Genomic DNA, 10982 nt, shown 5'->3' on the forward strand with positions numbered 1-10982 from the left:
AAGACAGCTTTAGAGCCGACTAAAGCCGTCCTATCTAGTATTTGTGCATGTCCTGAGGAAGCTTGTTCGGATGAGAGGCGAAACGTCTTCTAAAATCCAGTCCCATCACAGACTAGATAAGACATCTTTAGAGGTGACTAGAGCTGTCCTATCTAGTATTTGAGCATGTCCTGATGAAGCAAGTTCAGATGAGAGGCGAAATGTCTACCAGGACAACCTGAACAGTCCAGTCCTATCGAAAACTAGAAAGGAAAGCTTTGGAGCCGTCCTATCTAGTATTTGAGCGTGTCCTGATAAGGCTTGTTCAGACGTGAGGCGAAACGTGTACAAGAACAACCTGGACAGTCCTGTCCTATCAAAGACTAGAAAGGAAAGCTTTGGAGTCGTCCTATCTAGTATTTGAGTGTGTCCTTATAAGGCTTGTTCAGATAAGAGGTGAAATGTCTACCAGGACAACCTGAACAGTCCTGTTCTATCTAGTATTTGAGCGTGTCCTGATAAGGCTTGTTCAGATGAGTGGCGAAACGTCTACCAGAACAACCTGGAGAGTCCCGTCCTATCAACGACTAGATAGGACAGCTTTACATCCGACGAGAGCTGTCCTATCTTGTGTTTGAGCATGTCCTGATGAAGCCCGTTCAGATGAGAGGCAAAATGTCTACCAGGACAACCTGAACAGTCCTGTCCTCTCAAAGACTAGAAAGGAAAGCTTTGGACCTGTCCTATCTAGTATTTGAGTGTGTCCTGATAAGGCTTGTTCAGATGAGAGGCAAAATGACGACCAGGACAACCTGAACAGTCCTGTTCTATCTAGTATTTGAGCGTGTCCTGATAAGGCTTGTTCAGATGAGTGGCGAAACGTCTACCAGAACAACCTGGACAGTCGCGTCCTATCAACGACTAGATAGGACAGCTTTACATCCGACGAGAGCTGTCCTATCTTGTGTTTGAGCATGTCTTGATGAAGCCCGTTCAGATGAGAGTCGAAACGTCTACCAGGACAACCTGAATAGTCCTGTCCTCTCAAAGACTAGAAAGGAAAGCTTTGGACCCGTCCTATCTAGTATTTGAGTGTGTTCTGATAAGGCTTGTTCAGATGAGAGGTGAAACATCTACCAGGACAACCTGAACAGTCCTGTCCTATCAAAGACTAGAAAGGAAAGCTTTGGAGCCGTCCTATCTAGTATTTGAGCATGTCCTGATAAGGCTTGTTCATATTACAGGCGAAACGTCTACCAGAAACAACCTGGGCAGTCGCTAGATAGGACAGCTTTACATCCGACTAAAGCTGTCCTATCTTGTATCTGAGCATGTCCTGATGAAGCCAGTTCAGACGAGAGACGAAACGTCTACCAGGACAACCGGAACAGCCCTGTTCTATCAAAGACTAGAAAGGACATTTTTGGAGCCGTCCTATCTAGTATTTGAGCGTGTCCTGATAAGGCTTGTTCATATTACAGGCGAAACGTCTACCAGAACAACCTGGGCAGTCGCTAGATAGGACAGCTTTACATCCGACGAGAGCTGTCCTATCTTGTGTTTGAGCATGTCCTGATGAAGCCAGTTCAGATGAGAGGCGAAACGTCTACCAGGACAACCTGAACAGTCCTGTCCTATCAAAGACTAGACGTCATCCTGTGACCGCCACTACAACACTGCTGAACTTTGACCGAGTCAGCAAAAAAAAAAAAAAAGGTGTTCTTGCGTGTGATTAGTCATCTTGTACAAATACGACGTTAAGTCAGCACTCGGCTTGTGAGGACGGCGTGTGTGTGCGTGTGTCACATGACAGACATATTTTCATTTCTGGTACCTGCTGACGGGCGCCGCTGGCACACTCGCCGCCTGGCAGGAAGAAGGTCGACAGCGCCGCTCGAGCCGGGCCAACACGAGGCTGCGAAACAAAAGGAAATGTGAAGCTTGACGAGTTGGGAAGGTCTTTGTTCCAGGCAACAGACCACACAATTGTTCTTTGATTCGTCCTCTTTGCAGCCATTATTAGACACACCTGCCACTAGAACCACGGCGGGGATCAAAGTGGAGCCGACCCAGACCCGGGTCCAAAAGTCTGGACTGAGAGACGTTTGGAAAAGTAAAAAAAAAACATCCAAAAAATAATAATTCAAGGAAAAAATGCATAAAAAAAGTTGAAACATTGATCATTAAGGTTGGGTACCTTTCACATTGGAACCGATACAGTACCAATTCTCGAGATATCAATACCAGTACCAATTATTTGGACCTTTTTTTTTCATTTATATTAAACCTCTAAAGGCTTAGTTGGCCACATGCGTGGACAGTCCTTTTAGCTCTTATTTCCAAAATTGTGTACACTACTGAATTGGGGTTATATGGCCACATATGTGGACACTTATACTGCCATGTGGTGGTGTGTCACAAGAGTATAATATACAATGGAATTCGGAAAAAAAAAGTGTAAATATAAGAATTAGCACGTCACTAAACATGAAGTACACGTTTGTGTACGTATGGACTAAGTACATCATATCAAAAGATGATTCTTAGTTTTTATTCTAATTAGGGTCCAATAAGCCCAAATAGCAAAAATAAATTTAAAAAAAGCATGTAAACAAACAACTTTGGTCTTAAGAGGTTTTAAAGTGGGCTGCCCAATTGATATATCTTGTTTTCCTACCATGATGTGTGTTGCTCAGCATTAAGGGTTGCAATTGGGGTTAAATCACCAAAAAAATATTCCCGGGCGTGGCCATCGCTGCTGCTCACTGCTCCCCTCACCTCCCAGGGGGTGATCAAGGGTGATGGGTCCAAATGCAGAGAATAATTCCGCCACACCTAGTGTGTGTGTGACAATCATTGGTACTTTAACTTTAATTTAGTAGTCAGAAAGTAGTCTTTGCCATTAAGTTGAATGTGGCAATTGTGTCTTTTGTTGAGTCCTACAAAGTGTTTGTACTGTAAGTAATGTACTTATTACACACTGGTTGTTTGATTGTAACACACATCAAAGTGGTAGTGTTGAAATCGACATTTAAAATTACTAATGCTAATCCATAGCATGTATATGGCATATTCGATGTAAATTAGCATTGAGCTAGCGCATTTTTGAAAAGTGGAGCCTTACTGTGTTTCTGAGCGCTTTTTATCAGGCATGCGAAATTACAATATACATTTTTTTTGTGTGTGACAATCATTGGTACTTTAACTTAACTTTGTAGTCAGAAAGTAGTCTTTGCCATTAAGTTGAATGTGCCAATTTTGTCTTTTGTTGAGTCCTACAAAGTGTTTGTACTGTAAGTTTTGTACTTATTACACACTGGCTGTTTGATTGTAACACACATCTAAGTGGTAGTGTTGAAATCGCTATTTAAAATCACTAATGCTAATTCATAGCATGTATATGGCTTATTCCATGTAAATTAGCATCGAGCTCGCGCATTTTTGAAAAGTGGAGCCTTACTGTGTTTCTGAATGCTTTTTAATCAGCGTAATCAACGTAACCCGCTAATCCCGATAGAAATCTTTTTGTTTACACGTGTTTTTTTTTTGTTTTTTTTCCATTTTATTTTTATTGACATCCAGCATCAGACATTCCTATCCATGACATCATATTCACATACATCATATACCTGTTGTCTGCCCTAAATGTCAACATACTTGTTGTTTATATCCCAACCATACCACCCCCTCACCAAAAAAAGAAAGAAACAGCAAAAAAAACAAAGTAGTATCTACAAATATGTAAATTAAATAAACAAAAAGGATATAATAATACATTAATAATAATAATAATCAGAAATAAAATAGAAAAATATAAACAGATACATATACATATATATGTAAATAAATACACACCCACATACATATATAGGATGGATATATATATATATATATATATATATATATATATATATATATATATATATATATGTATATATATATATATATATATATATATATATATATAGGGAGTAATCCTTTTTTTTTAAATTTATTTATTTATTTTTTATTTAATTTAATTTGTATTTGTATTATATTATTTTTTTCATACACGTGTTTTAAATGCGGTTTTGATCCAGATTAGTGTGGAGACGACAATAGCGTGATACATAGCAGGCGCATGTTTCTCTCTGCATTGCACCTAAAAAATAAAAAATAAATGCCATAAAAAAATTAAAAAAATTAAAAAAAAAGTCCTGATTTACATTCCGGTTAACGATGCTAACCCGCGACACGCCCGTGTGACTTTGTCGTCTCTTCGTTTGCACAGGAAAGTGTGTTGCGTTGCCGCCGCTGCGCCGCACAAAGATCAGCTGTCAATCAGGTGCTCGGCTCTTAAAAGTCGTGTCTCGCTAACGACGTCTTCGCCGCGACATGAAGGGAGGGAGATGCAGATGTGGTGGGTCTAGCAGGAGGGCCACCCACATCTACACACCACCAGTGTTTCAATGGAGCCACCGCAGGGACACACACACACACACACACACACACACACACACGCACGCACACACACACACACACACACACACGCATACACACACACACACACACTCATGTTGCCTTAAGTCATAATCTAAATTGGCTCCCAGGGGCCTGCGACTACCTTGTTCACCAAAGGCATTGTGTATGTTTCCTGAGTGCTTCGCAGATGCTACTGTAACCTGAGACACACACACACACACACACACACACACACACACACACACACACACACACACACACACACACACACACACACACACACACACACACACACACACACACACACACAAACTGCAGAGAGTCGCTATGCTTTGTGTCTCCTCCATCAGGACCATCATTACAGTGGAAATAGTTTGGTGTTTTAAAGCAACAAACAGCCACCACACAAACACAATGGGGGAGGGGCTAAAAGGGGGGTGGGTGTGTCGGGTGGGTTAACGCGAGGGAAATAAAAGTGACATCCGACGTTTGATACGTCTAAAAAGTCACCGTGTCGATTCTCGACTGCAGCAAACGCGGACGGCGAATGCTAACTGTTGTCAATGGCGCCTCTGCTGGTGGCAGACGAGTATTGCGCTCCGTTTGGGATTATCCTCCAACTTTCATTCTCAAGCTGCTATTATTCGTAAAGAAACCGGCAGAGATATGTAAAAAAGTGTCATTGATGGCGGCTAACGTGCTAACTAACACACGTAGCAGCTAACGTGCTAACTAACACACGTATCAGCTAACTTGCTAGCTAACACACGTAGCAGCTAACATGCTAACTAACACATAGCAGCTAACGTGCTAACTAACACACGTAGCAGCTAACTTGCTAACTAGCACACATAGCAGCTAACGTGCTAACACACACACACACACATAGCAGCTAACATGCTAACTAGCACACGTAGCAGCTAACATGCTAACTAGCATACATAGCAGCTAACTTGCTAACTAACACGTAGCAGCTAACGTGATAACACACACAGCAGCTAATGTGCTAACACCCGCAATAGCTAACGTGCTAACACACACATCAGCGAACGTGCTAACATACGTAGCAGCAAAAGTGTTAACACACGTAGCAGTGAACGTGCTAACTAACATATAGCAGCTAACGTGCTAACACACGTCGCAGCTAACGCGATAACACACGTAGCAGCTAACGTGCTAACTAACACAGAACAGCTAACATGCTAACTAACACGTAGCAGCTAACGTGCTGACTAACACACGTAGAAACTAACTTTCTAGCTAACACACAGCAGCTTACATGCTAACTAACACACGTAGCAGCTAACATTCTAACTAACATGTAGCAGCTAACGTGCTAACTAACACACGTAGCAGCTAACTTGCTAAGTAACACACGTAGCAGCCAACTTGCTAGCTAACACACATAGCAGCTAACATGCTAACTAACACACATATCAGCTAACATGCTAACTAACATGTAGCAGCTAACGTGCTAACTAACACATTGCAGCTAACGGGCTCACTAACACACGTAGCAGCTAACTTACTAACTAGCACACGTAGCACCTAACGTGCTAAGTAACACGTAGCAGCTAACATGCTAACTAACATGTAGCAGCTAACGTGCTAACACACACGGATAGCAGCTAACTTGCTAACTAGCACACGTAGCAGCTAACGTGCTAACTAGCATACATAGCAGCTAACTTGCTAACTAACATGCAGCAGCTAACGTGATAACACGCAGCAGCTAATGTGCTAACACCAGCAGTAGCTAACGTGCTAACACACGCGGCAGTGAACGTGCTAACACATGTAGCAGTGAAAGTGCTAACACATGTAGCAGCGAACGTGCTAACTAACATATAGCAGCTAACGTGTTAACTAACACGTAGCAGCTAACTTGGTAATTAACACACGTAGCAGCTAACGTGCTAACTAACACATAGCAGCTAACGTGCTAACTAACACACATAGCACCTAACTTGCTAACTAACACACATAGAAGCTAACGTTCTAACTAACACATAGCAGCTAACGTGCTAACTAACACGTAGCAGCTAATGTGCGAGGGCTGTCCTAAATAAGACAGCTTTAGAGCCGACTAAAGCTGTCCTATGTAGTATTTGCGCATGTTCTGATGAAGCCTGTTCAGATGAGAGGCGAAACCTCTTCCAGGACAACCTGAAAAAAATCCAATCCCATCACAGACGAGATGACGCCGTCCTATCTAGTCCTGCAGCCTGCTCAGGCGGGAGGCTAAACTAGTTAGCCTATGTCGCTAACAAATGACAAAACCAGTTCAGATGAGAACAAAATGTCTTCCAGGACAACCTGAACAGTCCAGTCCTATGAAAGACTAGAAAGGACAGTTCTAGAGCTGACTACAGCTAACCTATCTAGTCTTGAAGCCTACTCAGAAGTGAGTTGACATTAGTACGCACTTGTGAAACCTGCTCGACAACCTAAACAGTTGAGTCCTATCAAAGACTCGACAGGACAGCGCTTGAGTTGACTATCTTTGAGCAATCCTGTTAAAATAAGCGTTGAAATGTCTACCAGGACAACCTGAACAGTCCTGTCCTATCAAAGACAAGATAGAACAGGTTTAACCCCGTCCTATCTAGTATTTGAGCATGTTTTGAGAAGGCTTGTTCAGCTGAGAGACATAACGTCTACCAGAATAACCTGGACAGTCCAGTCCTATCAACGACTAGAAAGGACAGCTTTACAGCCGACTAGGGATGCCCTAAATAAGACAGCTTTAGAGTCGACTAAAGCCGTCCTATCGAGCATTTGCGCATGTCCTGATAAGGCTTGTTCAGATGAGAGGCGAAACATCTACCAGAACAACCTGGACAGTCCCGTCCTATCAACGACTAGAAAGGACAGCTTTACAGTCGACTAGGACTGTCCTGAATAAGACAGCTTTAAAGTCGACTGAAGCCGTCTTATCTAGTATTTGCGCATGTCCTGATAAGGCTTGTTCAGATTAGAGGCGAAACGTCTACCAGAACAACCTGGACAGTCCAGTCCTATCAACGACTACACAGGACTGTTTTACAGCCGACGAGAGCTGTCCGAAATAAGAAAGCTTTAGAGCCGACTAAAGCCGTCCTATCGAGTATTTGCGCATGTCCTGATAAGGCTTGTTCAGATGAGAGGCGAAATGTCTACCAGAACAACCTGGAAAGTCCCGTCCTATCAACGACTAGATAGGACAGCTGTACAGCCGACTAGGGCTGTCTTAAATAAGACAGCTTTAGAGCCAACTAAAGCCGTCCTCTCTAGTATTTGCGCATGTCCTGAGAAGGCTTGTTCAGATGAGAGGCACAATGTCTACCAGAACAACCTGGACAGTCCCGTCCTATCAACGACCAGAAAGGACAGCTTTACAGCCGACTAGGGCTGTCCTAAATAAGACAGCTTTAGAGTCGATGGAAGCCGTCCTATCTAGTATTTGCACATGTCCTGATAAGGCTTGTTCAGATTAGAGGCGGAACGTCTACCAGTACAACCTGGACAGTCCCGTCCTATCAACGACTAGATAGGAGAACTTTGCAGCCAACTAGGGCTGTCCTAAATAAGACATTTTTAGAGTCGTCTAAAGCCATCCTATCTAGTATTTGCGCATGTCCTGATAAGGCTTGTTCAGATGAGAGGCGAAACGTCTACCAGAACAACCTGGACAGTTCCGTCCTATCAACGACTAGATAGGAGAGCTTTGCAGCCAACTAGGGCTGTCCTAAATAAGACATTTTTAGAGTCGTCTAAAGCCATCCTATCTAGTATTTGCGCATGTCCTGATAAGGCTTGTTCAGATGAGAGGCGAAACGTCTACCAGAACAACCTGGACAGTTCCGTCCTATCAACGACTAGATAGGAGAGCTTTGCAGCCAACTAGGGCTGTCCTAAATAAGACAGCTTTAGAGTCGACTGAAGCCGTCCTATCTAGTATTTGCGCATGTCCTGATAAGGCTTGTTCAGATTAGAGGCGAAACGTCTACCAGAACAACTTGGACAGTCCCGTCCTATCAACGACTAGATAGGACAGCTTTATAGTCGACTAGGGCTGTCCTAAATAAGACAGCTTTAGGGTCGATTAAAGCTGTCCTATGTAGTATTTGCGCATGTTCTGATGAAGCCTGTTCAGATGAGAGGCGAAACCTCTTCCAGGACAACCTGAAAAAAAAATCCAATCCCATCACAGACGAGATGACGCCGTCCTATCTAGTCCTGCAGCCTGCTCAGGCGGGAGGCTAAACTAGTTAGCCGATGTCGCTAACAAATGACGAAACCAGTTCAGATGAGAACAAAAATGTCTTCCAGGACAACCCGAAAAGTCCCATCCTATCAAAGACTAGATAGGACAGGTTTAGCTCCGTCCTATCTAGTATTTGCGCATGTTCTGATGAAGCCTGTTCAGATGAGAGGCGAAACCTCTTCCAGGACAACCCGGAAAAAAAATCCAGTCCCATCACAGACGAGATGACGCCGTCCTATCTAGTCCTGCAGCCTGCTCAGGCGGCAGGCTAATCTAGTTAGCACATGTGGCTGGCAAACAACAGCTACTTTCTGAACAACAACAACAACAATCATCACACAACCAGCAGTACAAGTGCCTCTCCTCAAAAGTCTGCCTTTTAAGTCACCGCGGTCGCGCCTCGCCGCCTGGTCACGTGACCGGCACCTGCCTTGGCGTGACTCAAAAAGGAAGGCTCGTCTTTCTTTATTAGCGAGCGCTTGTGCCCGCACACAGCGGGAGGAAACAACGGAGCGAAGGTGGCGGCGTTTAAGCGCTGAAGTAATGAGGCAAGAGCAGTCAAGTGTTGATTCTACAAAAAAGATGGAGGGGGGGGGGAAGTACACACACACACACACACACACACACACACACACACACACACACACACATACTGGTTATTATTTGGAATGGGGACCAAGTTTTTGTTCATACCTTGTGGGGACCACCCTTTCTACAGGTTGTGGAGGCATAAAGCAAATCATTTAAAAAAAAATCCCTTTAGGGTACCTGTTTTATATTGTCCCCATACCGCCAGAGGTCCCCTAAAGTTGACCGTGTAAACCAGGGGCAATTATTTTGACCCGGGGGGCCACATTTAGAGAAAAAAAATGTGTCTGGGGGGGAAGGTATATCTATTTTTAGGAACACTGATACAAAACCTCACAATAATGTCTGATTGAATGCTAAAAACGTCAGACCTCCTTAAAAAACGTAATGGAATTTAAAAATTGTCTATGAACGATAAAACCCTGAATATTGACAAAATATGAATGCCACACCGCCTTTTGATCGACACATTGTACAATCAAGTGAAACGCAACAAAAATGCGACAAACAGTGAAATATGAACGCGAAGGGTACAAAATAAACCCCACCTACAATTTTGATACATCTGATACATCACTAAGCTTTAGAACTTTCTTGTGAAAGTTTCCTTCCGTGTCTGTGGAAACGCTTCCCGCCCACACTGCTTGGTGCCTCGTCTGAGCTGCTGTGACGTAGATGACCATAGTAACTAATTAGATTACCAAAGTAACTAGTATATCATCCAAAAAGCGCAGATTCCAACCATTGAAATACTTTGTATAGTTGAAGACTTAGAAAACATGACTGCACATCATAATGGCAGCTACACTTTCCATCTTAAAGATCTAAAAAAAAATTATTTGGGAATGTCCGGCGGGCCAGATTGAAAAGCTTAACGGGCCGCATGCGGCCCCCGGGCCTTAATTTGCCCAGGTCTGTCTTATAGGAAGTTTCACCACTTAAATGTTAAAGCAAATCATTAAAAAAGGTTTCCCTTTAGGGCAGTGGTCCCCAACCACCGGGCCCTGGCCCGGTACCGGTCCGTGGACCGATTGGTACCAGGCCGCACAAGAAATAAAACAATAAAAAAAAATATATATATATATATGTATATATATACAGTTGTTTATGTGAGAGCATTGCAGTAGTGTGTATAAGAGTGTTTCAGTAGTGTGTGTGAGAGAAAAACATTTCAGTTGTTTATGTGAGAGCATTTCAGTATTGTGTATAAGAGTGTTTCAGTAGTGTGTGTGAGAGAAAAACATTTCAGTTGTTTATGTGAGAGCATTTCAGTAGTGTGTATAAGAGTGTTTCAGTAGTGTGTATAAGAGTGTTTCAGTAGTGTGTGTGAGAGAAAAACATTTTAAAAAAAAAAAAAAAATATATATATATATTTTTTTTTTTTTTTTTTTTTTATGAAATCAACATAAAAACACAATATATACATTATATATCAATATAGATCAATACAGTCTGCAGGGATACAGTCCGTAAGCACACATGATTGTATTTCTTTATGACAAAAAATAAAAAATAAAAAAAATTAAAATACCATAACACACCCCCCACCCCCACCCCCCAGTCCGTGGGACAAATTTTCAAGCGTTGACCGGTCCGCAGCTACAAAAAGGTTGGGGACCACTGCTTTAGGGGACCTGTTTTATTGTCCCCATACCGTCAGAGGTCCCCTAAAGGTGACTGTGTAAATAGAGCGATGTCCCCGTTAAGT

The 10982-nt window shown here is 42.7% G+C and overlaps 1 protein-coding gene across 4 annotated transcripts in view; it reads right to left on the reverse strand.

Moving 5' to 3' along the window:
- znf536 (zinc finger protein 536) overlaps positions 1–10982 on the reverse strand; it is a 653496-nt gene that overhangs the window by 563933 nt on the left and 78581 nt on the right. For all 4 annotated transcript variants that reach the window (XM_061963702.2, XM_061963703.2, XM_061963705.2 and 1 more), the window contains exon 2: positions 1814–1894. The gene's annotated coding sequence lies outside the window, so the exon portion shown is untranslated. The remainder of the gene's footprint in view (positions 1–1813; positions 1895–10982) is intronic.

This window comes from Nerophis lumbriciformis, linkage group LG06 (assembly GCF_033978685.3).
Source record: "Nerophis lumbriciformis linkage group LG06, RoL_Nlum_v2.1, whole genome shotgun sequence".
Lineage (NCBI taxonomy): Eukaryota > Metazoa > Chordata > Actinopteri > Syngnathiformes > Syngnathidae > Nerophis > Nerophis lumbriciformis.